This window comes from Nesoenas mayeri (assembly GCF_963082525.1).
Source record: "Nesoenas mayeri genome assembly, chromosome: W".
Taxonomy (NCBI): Eukaryota; Metazoa; Chordata; class Aves; order Columbiformes; family Columbidae; genus Nesoenas; species Nesoenas mayeri.
Genome location: NC_137553.1, coordinates 17,818,738 through 17,833,789, shown reverse-complemented (window position 1 = coordinate 17,833,789; position 15,052 = coordinate 17,818,738). Strand labels below are relative to the sequence as shown.

The 15,052-nt window shown below is 34.7% G+C and overlaps 1 pseudogene across 1 annotated transcript in view; it reads left to right on the top strand.

Annotated features, from left to right (window-relative positions):
* The window catches only part of LOC308051484 (rapamycin-insensitive companion of mTOR-like), a 99,988-nt pseudogene extending 86,533 nt beyond the window's left edge, over positions 1 to 13,455 (top strand). Inside the window, exons 28-36 of the transcript in view lie at positions 353 to 582; positions 1,340 to 2,240; positions 6,474 to 6,651; positions 7,936 to 8,020; positions 9,197 to 9,430; positions 10,929 to 11,081; positions 11,837 to 11,960; positions 13,078 to 13,216; positions 13,381 to 13,455. The product of the transcript in view is annotated as a rapamycin-insensitive companion of mTOR-like (transcript). The remainder of the gene's footprint in view (positions 1 to 352; positions 583 to 1,339; positions 2,241 to 6,473; positions 6,652 to 7,935; positions 8,021 to 9,196; positions 9,431 to 10,928; positions 11,082 to 11,836; positions 11,961 to 13,077; positions 13,217 to 13,380) is intronic.
* Positions 13,456 to 15,052: the final 1,597 nt, after the last annotated feature.

Here is a 15,052-nt window from a genome sequence, read left to right as displayed (position 1 = left end):
TTTTTCCTTTTTTAAAACACAGTTAAAATATTTGGTACTTATATTTCCGTTAGAATCAATTTATTATTCTATCATTTTTATTCAGTATCTTTTTGAATATTTAAAAGAAAGCATAGTCTTTTGCCTAATACTGCTACTGCATTAATGTTTTAATAGTTTTCAGGTATTTTACTGCATTTCTTCAGCTTCCATTGATTTACAAATAAAAATGAGGAACAAAAAGCTATTTGGCCGTTTTGTGAAGTTTCTGCTGAATTGTTTTTTGAAATTGTTTCCTTTCAAGAGAGAAAAAAGTTTTGTTAAATTAGATGCTATTATTGTTGCTTTTTTTCTATATATATATTAAATATAGAACCTGTGTCTACGCGCTTGGTCTAATAGCCAAAACTAAACAAGGATGTGACATTTTGAAGCACCATAACTGGGATGCAGTGAGACACAGTCATAGACAGCCTTGGCCATTGGTCCCTGATGACATGGAGCAGCTCTGCAATGAACTTTCTTCTGTACCCAGTACTCTTAGCTTGAACTCTGAGTCTACCAGTTCTAGGCATAACAGTGAAAGCGAATCTACACCTTCAAGTAAGTAACAACAACAAAACCCAAACAAACAAACATAAAAAACCCTCAAACAAACAAGCAACAACAACATAAAAAATCCACCACAAAGCAGCATTTTGGTGTTCTTACTGACTTTTTGGCAGGATGAGTTTCAGGCAAATAGTTTACAGGTGCTATTGCAAGAAAGAGTGCAAGCCAGGGGACAGTTATATGCATTCAGAGGGACATAATCAAGTGAGACAGAAGAGAACAGTGTCCTAAATTTATATTTGTTGTAGAAATAAGAAATTTTAACATTAGAGTAAGCTACTATTTTTTATGTCAAGTTATGGCAGATTGCTATAGCATCCTGCAGAAATCTCCATGCTTTAGGTATAAAGATACATTTATTTGTTTGTCCTCAAAGAAATAAGGGAATATTTCAAATATATATTCTGTGTATACACAGACATATATACACTATTGCTGTATATTTTGTGTATCTAATATATTTTAGTTTTATTATTGGCATTTGGAATTTAAATCCAGAAATATACACTGAAATAAGATAGCATGGCTTTTCTTTTGAAACAATGAGATCTTTAGCTCAGGTAGTCCTGAAGATACTTAATTTATAGTACTAAGTTCTGCAGAAAAAAATGTTGAATTAAAATTGTGGTAAAACACAGTCTCCCAGTTTAGGTTTATAGAATTGCTTACTTGCTTACTTTTTTGCAACATAGTTTATAGACTTTGAAGAAACATCCATTTTCAGTGACAAAGTCTCATATAATTTCAGGTATGTTCATCATGGAGGATGACCGTTTTGGTAGCACATCCACTAGTACTTTCTTCCTAGATATCACTGGAGATGCAGAACAAATATTTTATTATAGACCTGGACCTTCAAAGGATAAAGACCATAGTCCCTTTCCTTTCTTTTCTTCTAGTAGACTTGTGAAAAATCGCATTCTAAACTCTCTTACTCTAGCTAATAAAAAACATAGAAGTAGCAGTGATCCAAAAGGAGGAAAGCTGACATCTGACAGTAAATCAGGCCTGAGGCGAAATCATACTGTAACAGAACCTTTGAATAGCGTAGATTTTCCTGCTGGGGATGAATTCAACCCTGTTTTCAGAGTTCCTAAAATCCAGGCTTTACGATTAGAAACTTCTTTTGTCAGAAGTAAGCACATGGAAGATACTGATAGTACCCCAAGTATTGGAGAAAATGATCTGAAGCTGTCGAAAGGTCTTGGAAATGAAATTCACCATGAAAACACTGTAGGTGTGGACACTACAAATGTAGATACTGACTGTGGAAGTTTGAGTACTGTGGTAAGCACAAAAACAGTTAAATCAAGTCACTGTTCAACATAACAGTCTAACTGCCTGCCTCTCTCAAAATCCAACTCTGTATCCCTAGTACTGCCAGGATCTTCTCATACACTTCCCCAAAGAGCCCAGTCTCTTAAGGCTCCTTTTCTTGCTACAATAAAAAGTCTTGCTGACTATAACTTTAGCTACACAAGTTCTCGAGATGCCTTTGGCTATGCTACACTAAAATGCTTACAACAACACAGAATGCATCCTTCACTGTCTCATTCAGAAGCCCTAGCATCTCCAGTAAAAGATGCGCTGTTTACTGACACTATTACCATGAAGTCTGGCAGCCTGGATTCTCGCCTGACCCCAAGCCGGTAAGAGATTTTTATATGCTTGTTTCTTACTTCAAAGCTGTAAGAGGAATTAAATAAGAAATGTATCTTTCTGTTGCATTAAGAGGGTTAATTTAGCAAAAGTTAAGCTCCCTTGCATTCCAGCTTGTCCTCAGTATTTTCTCGGGGGGCTGGGTGTGACTGAGCTGAACTCCTGAGTGATGCCCAATTACATCAATAACCTCAAGTCGGCACTGTAAGTCTGATCATGCTCAACAGCCGAACCAGTGTAATGTTGAATTCACACGATTTTGGATTCACTAATAGTGCAGGATCAAGTCGTGGCTTGCACAGGTTCATGAATAGTATAATATATACTATAAGTCTGAGCACATCCAATGAGAAATTATTTTAGATGCCATTGATAAAATACACTGTCTGCAAAAACACACTTTAGTTGCAAAAGTATACTTTAGTTGCAAGAAATACATATTGGTACCAAATATATATAAATTCTGAAATGACTATACAGCACTATTAATGTGATTACAAATACAAGCTTGAAGTCTAAGTGTCCCAGGGAAACATTTGGTATAACTAAGTGCGTAAATCTTACCCAAAAGCTCAGCCCATCAACTGGTCCCAGAAGTCTATTATGCTCTTCTCTTCTCAGTCAGTGATGGTGCCTTCCCTAACTTTCCTCTATTGTTAGTGTATTTTATACAATTTTGTACATTTAGGTGGAGCTTGAGTGACTCTAGTCATACATACCTTTGTCATTGATTGGTGTAAAAACTCTCGATTCGATTTTTAAGGTAAGAATTTCACAGCGCTTGCTCAAGGAAGCAGAGGGGCATGATGGAGGCAAATTTCTTTTGAGGTGGAGGTGTGTTTTGGTATTATAATGAGATTATACTGAGCAAAGTTCATCCACAGGACAAATTTTGACACATTTGCTGGCTCAGTAATTAGCATTTTTGATGGAATGGAGCATTTATCTTTTAAAATTGGCAGCAGCTATGCCATCTGGTTCCTGTACCTGCCTTATACACAGGGCCTGGCCACGGCATCTCCACACTGCTTCACTCCCCCGTACTTCTTACGGCCAGCACACTGAGCTTCCCTGTACATGACTATCCAAGAATGCAGGCCAGATGGAGGGGGGAACCATGCAGAGCAGATTTCTTCCCTGCTGCACAGCTGCCTTATATGCTGAAGACGTGGATATAGCTTTATTCTCAATAAGTGTATCCTTGATAATTAGTTTAAATAGTTTACCCCCTCAGTAATTATTCCACACTTTCTAATACTTTTTTTCCAACTTCATCTAAAAGTGACAGTTGTTGCAGGATGATTCTATAACTTTGCTGAAAGCAGTACCAATATTAGGATAATAAGCTATGAGGTCTGAACTTTGTAAATGCTGTCAGAGAAACCCAGCTTTGATAGCTGTCCTCAGTCCCTTTAATGCTGTTAGAGACAAAGGAATATGTTTCCTTCTATCACATTTACTTCCTGTTATTTTTTATTAATATTTAAATGCAATTGGACTGCTAACATTACTAAAGTTACAGTCACACAGAATTGCTCATGCAGTCAGAGCTGAATTTCAGAAGAGAATTTTCTCAATATCACTTGGTGAGGTTTTAGGACAGGGACTCCTGCCAATATGCTATACTACTGTTCACTGTGGCACTGAGGCCAATGGTGAGATACTGGTACCACTGATATGAATGTGAGTTTGACTTCTTAGCTACAACAGAGCAAAGATTTTACTCATAGGGTTTATTTTTAGATTGCAGTGTCACCTCTCTATTTTTGAGTCTTCTGAAGACTAATTGGATAGTTATATATCTAGCTCATGACACTGACACTGTTCCCAGCAGCTACAGTCAGTGCTTAACAACTTTGTCTCTCTCTCGGGAGAAGTTACCAGCACATTAGTCACTTCCTTACTGCACAGAAGAGCAAATGCCTAGTCCCTGAATTTCAATCCACATACCCAGTTGAGTGTCTATAGTGCCTGTTACTACTAGTTTCCTTCCTGATTGAGAGCATTATTTTTTTTATATTTTTCACATTATTCTGGAAAGATGCCATAAAAGATAAATTTTGTTTCCTGAACAGTTAAGTTAGAACTAGACTGAGTGTGCTGATTAAATTTAAGGATGATTCAGTAGTTAAGCTACACCATCCTGGAAATCAGAAGTGCTGTTCCTTGCTGTCACTGGCTACCTGTGGTAATGCAGGAACAAATCATTGTCACTTCAGTGACAGTACAGATTCTGTTGTGGCTATAGTCATGCTGTACCGTTCCTTGCAGTCATGTCCTTGATATACAAAGCAGCCTCTCTGCAGTGGACTTTCATCCTGAGACTCAGCATGCAGTGTAATACTAACAGTATTCCTGATGCTTAGCTGTTCATGATCTCTTGTATCGGTGGTTAGGGGCAAGGATTTGAGCTGACCTATTTAACATTGAACCGAAATTACTGGAGTGTTTGTATCTCTGTGAAGGTTAAAAAATTGCAGATGTTCATATTACAAAAGATTGACAGATTGTCTTGGATGCTGATATAATTGATTGGAAAGGCTATGATTTAACTAGTATATGTATTTTTCTGACTGGTTACAGGTGAGTGTCTCCACTGAATAATTGTGATCCTTTTAATTTCAGAGTATGCTACTACTTCCAGTTAAAAATTGTCTTTAACTGCAGTTTAAGTAATGAATTGGAAAGATATTCTGTCCTTTTTTGTCTTCTAAGGCCATTCTTCTTAGTCTTCAGAAAATTTTCTTTGATTCATGCTTTATTCACAAATTCAGGTGTTCGTAGCAAGTAGCGGCTATAAGTTGACTTCAGTGATGTTTCTAGTTGTTCCATTCATTCAAAAGGTTGAAAAGCTTATTTCTTTCCACAATTATTTTGTGAGGCTAAATTTTCCATCTCTGTCTTTAAAGACCAACCAAAAATGATAAGATGCATGTCTCAAATCCTGATCGTGACTCTCGCTCCATCATCTGCAGATATGATTTCATGAAAACTTATCAGTGTTTTTTACTACTAATGATATATCTGTTAACTTTTCCAAGAGAAGTAGGAGCAAATGTTTAGGATTAATACTTATGTCTTTATATTGAGAGTAATTATAGAATTCTTTATTATGAAATAACTAATGCAATTGGTAACTCTGGGTTTTGAAGTATGGCTTGAGTTTTATTGCAAGTCCACTGCTGCTATAATTAGCTTTGGTAGGAATTAGTAGCAAGGAAACTGTCAATGTCCCATGATCCATGTTCTGCACCTTCCCATTGCATAATAATGTCTTGAACAACACATAGTCAAACCATAATAATTTATTTTTCTTTCAGTATAAATCTATTAAGCTTTTATGCATGAGAAGACATTTTAATTGCCCATCAAAAAAAATGATAGAAAATTATTTCTAAGGCAGAGAAAGTCCAATGTATAATAACTTGCAGTAATACAATAAAAATTTACTGTTCCTAAGGAGTGTCCACTGCATAGACCATCTGCTTAGATTGATTAGCAGAAATGATTCATAGGTTTTTATCTTCAATGAGAAGTAAAATCAGAGATTGCCAAATGAGAGATTTCCATCATTAGGACTCTGATCAGCACTGAGGACTTGTTCTCCAGCCTTCTCTTTCCTGTCTTCTTTCCCAACCTATTTCTTTCTTTGTTCCTCAGGCTGCTTGTCACAGTCGGCTATGTTTGCTGTGCAGGTTCAAGTTTGTTGTTTGTCTGTTCATGTTGAGCAAATTCTTCTTCTGTGTTTTGGTGACCTAGTGGGTGGCTCCTTTAGAATACAGGAAAAAAAAGTTCCTTGCTCACATCTGTGGTACCTAGCAGGCTCAAGCTCTGTGTTATCAGTTTAAAAGCCTAAAATCTTTACTGACTGTCTGGGCTATAAATCTTTGAAGCCTGGTAAGTTGGAGAAAAATTGTGTTTTTATAGGGTTGGCAACCCCTTAACCAGAAGTTCCATCCTGATATCTTTCAAGTCCCTGTCCCAGGACTTTCAAAAAAAAAAAAAAAATCACACATTTTTACCCAAGGAACTGCAAAACCATGCAATACAACATGAGGCAGAACAAAAGCAGTGACCCTATAGCTATAATTTGACAGAGTAACAAGCTCTGGGTTCTACTATGGGAAGATGAGGATAATCTTTGTGTCAGCAGTCCTTCTTACTTGTAATGTGCCAGAATGAGAGATTTGCCCAGATTATGATTTATTATTTCAATGTTACAGGTTCATGAAAGCTTTAAGTTATGCTTCATTAGATAAAGAAGATTTATTAAGTCCTGTTAACCAAAACACACTTCAGCATTCCTCCTCTGTTCGCTCCATGGTTTCTAATGCTATGTATGGTAGCTCTGATGATTACATTGGCCTTGCTCTCCCAGTGGATATCAATGAAATATTTCAGGTATGTATATGATAACTTAATGGATTCATTTGCATTTTCATACTGGAAGGTAGTTAACTGTTGCATTATCATCAGAATAGATTAGATCTACAGAAATTAGGAAAACAGATGTGGTACTTTCAAGGAATGCATTTTGGAGAACAAGAGTTACTTTTCTAACCCTGTTTACAGAAAAGTGCTAGTCTGTTTTGTATTATTAGACAAACAATGACACAGACTAGGTTAGCAGTGTGTTAAATAGTGGTAGCATAAATGCATTGTCATATGATTTTTAGTGAACAGTTAGCTTTTATACTAAAATTAGCATAGTCTGTGGACATTTGTTACTATCTCTTAAGCCAACTAATTGATATGTTCATTGGTCAACCATAAATTATGTGCATAATCCTATAGTAAACTTACTGCTACCACGATTTCTGCTACTGTAATCTCGATTTGATATTACTTTCTTTGTATATCTATTATCATAGCATTAAATTATATTGTCTTAACCTCACAGATATATTTAAATTAAAACAGGGTATCTTAAGTATCTCATCGATTACCTTCCTCTCTCTATTTAGTTAAAATACATTCTCATCTAGCAAATTGATGCATCACAATGTTTAATATTCTGTTACCTAATTATCAAAAATAAGACATGATCTATGTGAAAGGTAAATCACTGGCTTCCTTATCTTTAGGTCACTTAGTCTTTGCTTTTCAAACCTAAATTCCTTGCTTACTAATCTCAAAAAATGACTAAAGCTAGAGCAAAGGCAAGATTTTCCATCATACCTGCTCCTATTTCCCCTTTATGAAATGACTATTTTAGTTATCCTCCACAGTCTTTATGGCATGTTTATGTTGCCTCACTTTTCTCTCAACTCTGTAGAGTTGAGACACGTCTCAATTCTGCAACATCTTACAGGCAACATTTTAGGTGTCCTGGGTGGTTTTGTTCTACTTTCCCAAGGTCTCAAGTGACATAGAGTGATCATGGACAGATCATTGATAGCCATTTCTGGGTCACTGGTTTCCTTACAGCCCGTCAGCACTATGTTTTACCATTTACTGACTGTTCATAAGTTTGCTTAATAAATGTTCGTTCACAAAAGTATATTTTTCTCATTGGCTTTTTTTACTACTCAGGAGCCCATTCTTAATTTCTTCCTCCAATTAGATCTTTTTCCTGAAGGAAAAAATTGACAACACTTTATTTCCTAAAAAAAAAAAATAAATCTATTTTTCCTTTGTATATAATTATCACCTGTGCTAATTTTAAGTTTCACTTGAATATTCCAGGTAAAGGAAACTCCATATTTCTAGAAGCAAACCACGCCTCCATTTGATGACCATGGAGCTAGGGTCTTTGTACCTGATGCAGAAGGTATTGGTTTTGTTCCTCTTTTGTACCTTCCTATTGTTTGTACATTGGGTGGGGTGTTGAGTTTTATTTGATGATTTTTTTCTTTATAGAAAATGTTATTTTTAGCTGTTAATTTTTGAGATCTGTGTTCTGAATTCGGGATACTGGGCTATTAATTCCCTGTTTTATGAAGTTCAAGATAATGCAGTGTTGCTTCAAAGCTTGATCCAGCTCTAATAAACTAAGAAAGAAAGTCTATGTATCTTTGATGTTTCTGTGACAGTTGATCAGTGGAGGTGATAGAACATGGTACAAGAAAATTGCAAGTGCTCTGTAATACCAGGCTTGTTCTGAAATGCACTTTCTTTTTATTCCAGAGGAGTTAGAAATCTGTAGGGCATCAATTTTTATCTTTTCAGTAGAACAACTGAAAAAGAAACATTGATACTGGCCCCAAAGTAGTATAGGATAGATGTTGTCTTTCTTCTTAGTTAACTGGAACTTTATTTAACTTTTACTTAACTGGAACTGGCACTTTGAATGTCCAAATAGACACATCTTACTGATTTTTTTTTTCTTTTGTGTTGTTAATGTAATATATAAATATGACTTTCTTGAAAGTGTGTTTCTGTAGTTTACTAAGTTTCAGTGTAAAGTAATGCCTGTTCAAAATTGTATTTGTTGATATTTTCCACCCAGGGAAGAGCATGCCACTAAAGTGTCTTCGACTTGTTTCTGCATTGTTGAGTCTAGTTCCATCCTATTACAGGCACTAAGATACAGTTTTTTAATTGTGTTTGTTTTCATTGGTGCATATGCCATTTATACATCTGGTATATTGTTGTACTAATCTTGTTTGATGCTATGAAAATTCGTAACATATTAATGTTACATGGGTATAACTATTACTAATCTTGATAGAATGTCAGGATTTACCACGTATCTTCTTACAGTATGTGTGTTCAGAGGTTGAGTTCTGTCCTTTGCAATGTTCTTGTTATATTTGATAAGCCAGGACTAAAATGTGATGTTTATTTCCCAAATGCTAACAAATCTTGGGAGATTAACCATTCAAAAAAGTTTCTAGATCTTCACACACACACCCCCCAGCCTTAAAAGGGGTAATTTAATTGAAATAATGTTTTATTAACTCTTGGTTGTATGCTTTTGTTTTTTCTGATGTCTGCTTATCTACAGGTCTTCCATCAGGTACAAGTGATGTTGTCAAAAGTCATTTTCAGATGCTTCAACAGCAGATCAGTCTCACAGAAATAATGAATACCAGCCATTCAGATGCTTCTCAGTTTTTAGAAAATACAGAGGATACAGGGCTACAGGAGCACACATATGAGAACTGCCTTTACTGTGTCTGCATTCAAATACTGGATTATCAGCCTAACAACAAAGTGAATTCTTCATATAGTCATACAGGTTAGTGTTCCTTATGGGAAAGTATGATAAAACTGAATTAAAATATTTAATTTTGTTAATCTTTAACATTGATGAAACTCTGAGGTTTTTTTTGTTGCTTTGGTTTGGGTTTTTTTGTGTGGTGGTGTTTTGGTTTGGTTTGGTTTGTTTTCCCCTCCTTACTGACTATTGACCTTGAAATTAATTCTCCTTAATAAGCTCACTATGTAACCAATGGTATTTCTATGGTCATTTTAATCTTTTCTGTTTCTAGTGGTTCTAAATATTTCTAAAAGCTTATCAAAATGTAACATTCAAAACCTTATTTAGTACTTACAAATCAATGTCCTGAAAACTGAGGTTTGTGATCAAACTAATGAAAAGTCTGACTTTAAAGCAAGTCTGTACCATAAAACAAAACAAAGGAAATCTGATTGAGGAGTCTGAAGTTGAGCTATAACTTCAGGGATTTAGTCATCTTTCTTCATATTTTGAGATTCAGATCAGATTCAGAATGATTTTCTTCCTAACCTCCTCTGCAGAGCTTGCAGTTATATTGCCTTTTTACAATGTCTGTAATAAAAAGATAATCCCGTAATGGAAATTCCAATTTATGCTTAGTAGGAATCCTTCCTATTTTACAACAGTGCTATGCATTCAGGTAGCAACACTGTTGGCAAGGGGGATGATGCACAAAATGTGAGAAATAGCCAAGAAAGCTGAGTCTGAACTCAAGTTCAGTATCTAGAAGAGATGGCAAACAAAATCTCAGTTGTACTCTTCAATTAGCATGAGGAGATTACAGGCGAGGCAGAACCAGGCTCTTGCCAGAAGCACAAAGCCTAAGGACAGGAGACCACGGACATGTGCTGTAGGAATGGAAATTCCAATTAAACATAAATCTTTGCAGTGTAAATTGATCTCATTTTTAAGTGAGCCCTTCTTTGAGCAAGGGGTTGAATTAGGTGATCTCCATAAGTCCCTTCAGACCTGTGTTTTTCTGTGGTTCTGTTAACTGCACAACAATTAAAAGCTTGGATTTTACATTGATCTCTTTATACCCAAAATGCCAAAGACTGTGGATAGTGAAACCTCACAGAAGAATCTTGCTTGTCATATCTTTCTGTTGATGAAGTCAGAGCTCTTTCTGCAAGACCTATGGTAATCATATGAACAAAAAGCTTGTGCATATGCAAGAGCATCTTCATTATGTTATTGATATATCCATGTTCTGTTTTACATAAGAGCTCTACATGTGATTTGAGTTTTTTAGGCTTCTGTCAGTGCTTGAGTTGATTATTTTCACTCAATTATTATAAGATTCAAAAAGGTTATTTTAAAACATTTTGAGTATGATTTGTCCAAAATCAAACATCTAGTTTACAGCTGTTTTATATGCTCCTAGTTACCGTACATTGTGCATCAGTGTCTTGCATGCTTAACATTATTAAAAAATAAGAAAACATTTGAAGTGAGGAAAAGTGTGAATAACAAAGATGAAACATCATGTTTGTCTCAGTTTTTTCAGACGTTCCGTATACTGACTGGTGTGGCCAGACTATACACAATCACTTAGATGTGCATTCCTCCAAATTTTCTGGAATTTCAAGCTGTAGTGATGCAGTATACTGTGGTTCAGCTAGCAGCACCAAGAGTACAGACCTTGTACTAGGTAGGTTTGAAAGCCTTATGATTACTAGAGACTATAACTCTTAAAGTTTTTTTTTAGGTATTGTGGCAAAATATTTTATTTATACTGCAACAAAGTAATGCTCTTTATTTAAAAAGAAGCAAACAGACAACAACAGAAACAATGACACACAAGCCCTCATTATCCAGGAAGGCAATTGCATTATCAATGACTGTGGCAGATAGCATACTTTCAAACTGTTCTGCTTTATCTTTGTGGTATTTTTGTAGGTAATGTAAATGCAGCATTACAATCAAATTGGTTGCCTTTTTTTTTTTTCCGCCATATTGTTGTTAGTTAAAAAAAAATACTGAATTTCTATAAAGAGAAAGACATTTATTTTTTAGGCTTCTGTTTTACATTTTGAATTATCATAATTTCTTATAAAGTAGCTGGTTGCTAACTTCACCAGTATCTGATACAAACAGAGCAGGTAATCACCCCACCCAGTTTGCAACATAATTTAGTGATAGAGACAGCACAATAATTGAATCTCAGAGATTTTTCTAAATGTCACACAGCATTTATGAAATTCTATTTTACCTTTTTTAAATATTTCCATGATAAAATTAATGAAAATAATATGATTGTTTTAATTTTAATGGGAATATTTCTATACATACATAAATATGTACCCGTGTGTGTATATAATGCTAAAACAGACTTACATGACATAGGATTAGCACAATCAAAGACTATTCTGCTTAAACTCCATACCATTTAATTTGTTTTTCTAGGAGTAAAATCAATCCCAGATGATACACCAGTGTGCAGAATACTTCTGCGGAAAGAAGTCTTACGTTTAGTAATCAATTTGAGTAGTTCAGTAGGAACTAAGGGCCATGAAACTGGACTCCTGAGGTAAGTTAAATACATTTTAGGTGTTTTAGCAACACTTAGTTGCATGTATTTTCTAAGATCTCTGAGATAGTGTTTCACCTTTTTTCTGACTTCTCAAAAAATTGGCAAGCAGGTATTCTTGTGGGTTACTGGGGATGATGGAACATAATGTAAAAGCTTTTGAAATGTTTGTTCTATCTTTAATTCTCTTCCCCATTGTTTTTACAATCAGTAATTCAACTGCAGTGATGTTTCATTATATACCCAGTATGTCATGCATCTTTAAAAAAATAAATGTTTGTTTTTGTTTTTTTTTTTTTTTGTGCCAAATAATATGTATCAAATAACCAGAATAACAATCTGAAAACAACTTCTTAAGAAACACGAATCTGCTTTTGGCAAGAGTACAACTACTGGAATTGATTTATAGAAAAGCTCATGTTAAAATATAGGAATATAAATACAGGGACCACACGTTATAATAAAATAATGTAGGTTTCTGGGCTAGTGATGTTGGAAACTGACATATGACTGCTAAAAGAAAATGCAGAAACATTCATTTTAGTTTTAAATATGCTTACAGATAATTAAGTTAGCGTTTTGCATTTTTTATTACTGCTGTACATGTGGATGCCTATTCTTTGATGTACTGTTCTCTTTCTACATCTACAGGGTGTTTCAAAAAGATGGACTAAATTTTAAAGCATTCTTGCAAATGACTGTGTGCTGGGAGAGGCATCTAGCAGTAATCATTTGAAACTCTATGCATCACCCTTTCAAGTGGTAAGAGTTTCATTCATGGGTGGTTGGTGGTTGCAGAGATATAGTGATTTCAAATTGGGTCCATCTTTTTGAAACACCCTGTATTATTTTAAGACTAAGTGATCTCAGAGATTTTGTACAACTTTCAAATTATATATTCTATTTCATCTTCTTAATATGGATTTATTCCAGTTTGGTACAAAATAATGCTATCTGTTCTGATTTTCTTGCTTCATCAGATCCAGAATGTTTAATGCCTATTACTGAAGAGTTCTACTTTGTTGATTATGACAGTCAAAATTTAATTGAACAATTTTTAAAAATATGATGGAAATCTGTTCAAGACTTTTAAATTTTTGTTTCTCCTGTTGATCATAATTAAGGAGAAATATCCCCAAGCATTTGATGACATATGCCTTTACTCTGAGGTGTCCTACTTGTTAGCACATTGTACATTTTGACTTCCATCTCGAAGGTTCATTCAGGAGCTATTTCAAGATGTACAGTTCTTAAAAGTAAGTGGAGAGTTCAGATGAATTGAATGCACCAAAATGTGCCATCTGGGGGTGGGTTTCATATTCTGAATGCTTTCAGATATGTCTTAAAGGAAACTATTTTATTATGTCTTTCTAGTAAAATCTCTAACTACATTAATATTTCATCTATCTTTTTCTTTTAGATGCATGAAGAAGCCGAGGCTATTTTAGCATCACCAACAAAACAGCCAGTAATTGATAGATCAGCTGAATTTTGACCTCTGTCTCGTGCAGTGCATTGCATATAGACTTTCTGAAATCCTCGGACAACCTCTGATTGACTGGATAAAATCTTTGGAGTATCATTTTCTAGACTGTTACAGAAGCTACTGGTACCTGAAGACTGAACTGAAAACTTTTTCTTCCTTAACCAATTGCTGCCACAGTCTTTTGAGCCCTTTGGGGAGTTATTAAACATTACCATAGTTTTAATAGTAGTAATTACCAGTATATGCAAGAGCTGAGCACTAAACACCTCCACAAGTTTTAATTTCATTTTTTACCATAAATTTAAGAAAAAAAATGGGACAACACACAGAGACATCTTTTATGATTGTCTTCTGATTCTGTTCCAGATAAGCAGAATGATGCCTTGCTTTTTAGCCCCTGGATACCAGGAATCATAGAGGTGAGGGTGCATTCCATTGCTAGCAATAGGGAGCCATGATGTGATCATGGACACCAGGGGATTAATGTTAGCCCTTCTCTGTTGTTTTTTGTACTGTTTATAACACTACTTGGCGCTTTGTAACTTCAAACAGAAAGAAATGCCTCTGTGAATCTGAGGTTTCCTTTAAGTTATTTTACTATTACTACAGCTGTAAGTATTTTCATTAGCAGTCTCTAATTTCATTGCACTTATGTACATGTATCTTATCTGAACCAGTTAAGGATTTTCACTACTTGATTTAAAAATAACAAGCTGAAATCAATTATTTTCCCTGAGTGATATGCATGTGTTTGCAGTTTCTATACTCATGCCCATATAGTATGAATGTTGGTCTATTCTTAACTAAAAACCTTTAAAAAGCATGATTTGTATCAGATAAAATAATATTTTTTTAAGTAAACTTGAAGACATTTAATCGTTGCTGCTTTTGTGAGAAGACATAAAATGAGCATTTTCCAAGTTCCATGGAAACAGTCTTTTATAAAAAAAAAGGTTTGATTTGAATTTTCAGTGGTTAGTGATCAAGCATCAGATAGCACTAATAATTGTAGTGAAAAGCCTTAAGTAGCGAATTTTGAAGCAACAGTAATTATAATTTTATATTGGTATTTGAGACTCGTTGCAAAAGTTACATGATACAGTGTCTGTTAATGACTAAAATAGTCATGTCTATCATGTTACTAGGGAGGTTTCTAAATTAATGAGTGCAATCTTCAAAAAAAAAGGTAATAATCCCCATCACTTTTATAATGGATCTAAAGATTCAGAAGCCTTTATATTAAAGTAATATATGCAAATATATATATATATACAGTAGCATGGCTACCTTTGTTAGAATGCCTGTAATAGAAAGGATTACTGTTTGATTTTGATATATGTGAATAATTCAGCTGAACTGTACTGAGGTACAATGTATTTTTATCCATTCACTTCTACAATTTTTTATAATTGTCCGATTAATACTTAAGTGAAATTTGTCCCGATGCTTATAACGCTGTGCTTATTAGCTATACTACTGGAGATTTCAATAAGTATTAGGTTGATGCAAAAGGAATTGTGGTTTTTGCATTGCTGAAATTTGCCGTTTGATATTGAAATACATTCTTAAATAAATGTGGTTATGTTCTACATCATTTTAATGTGCT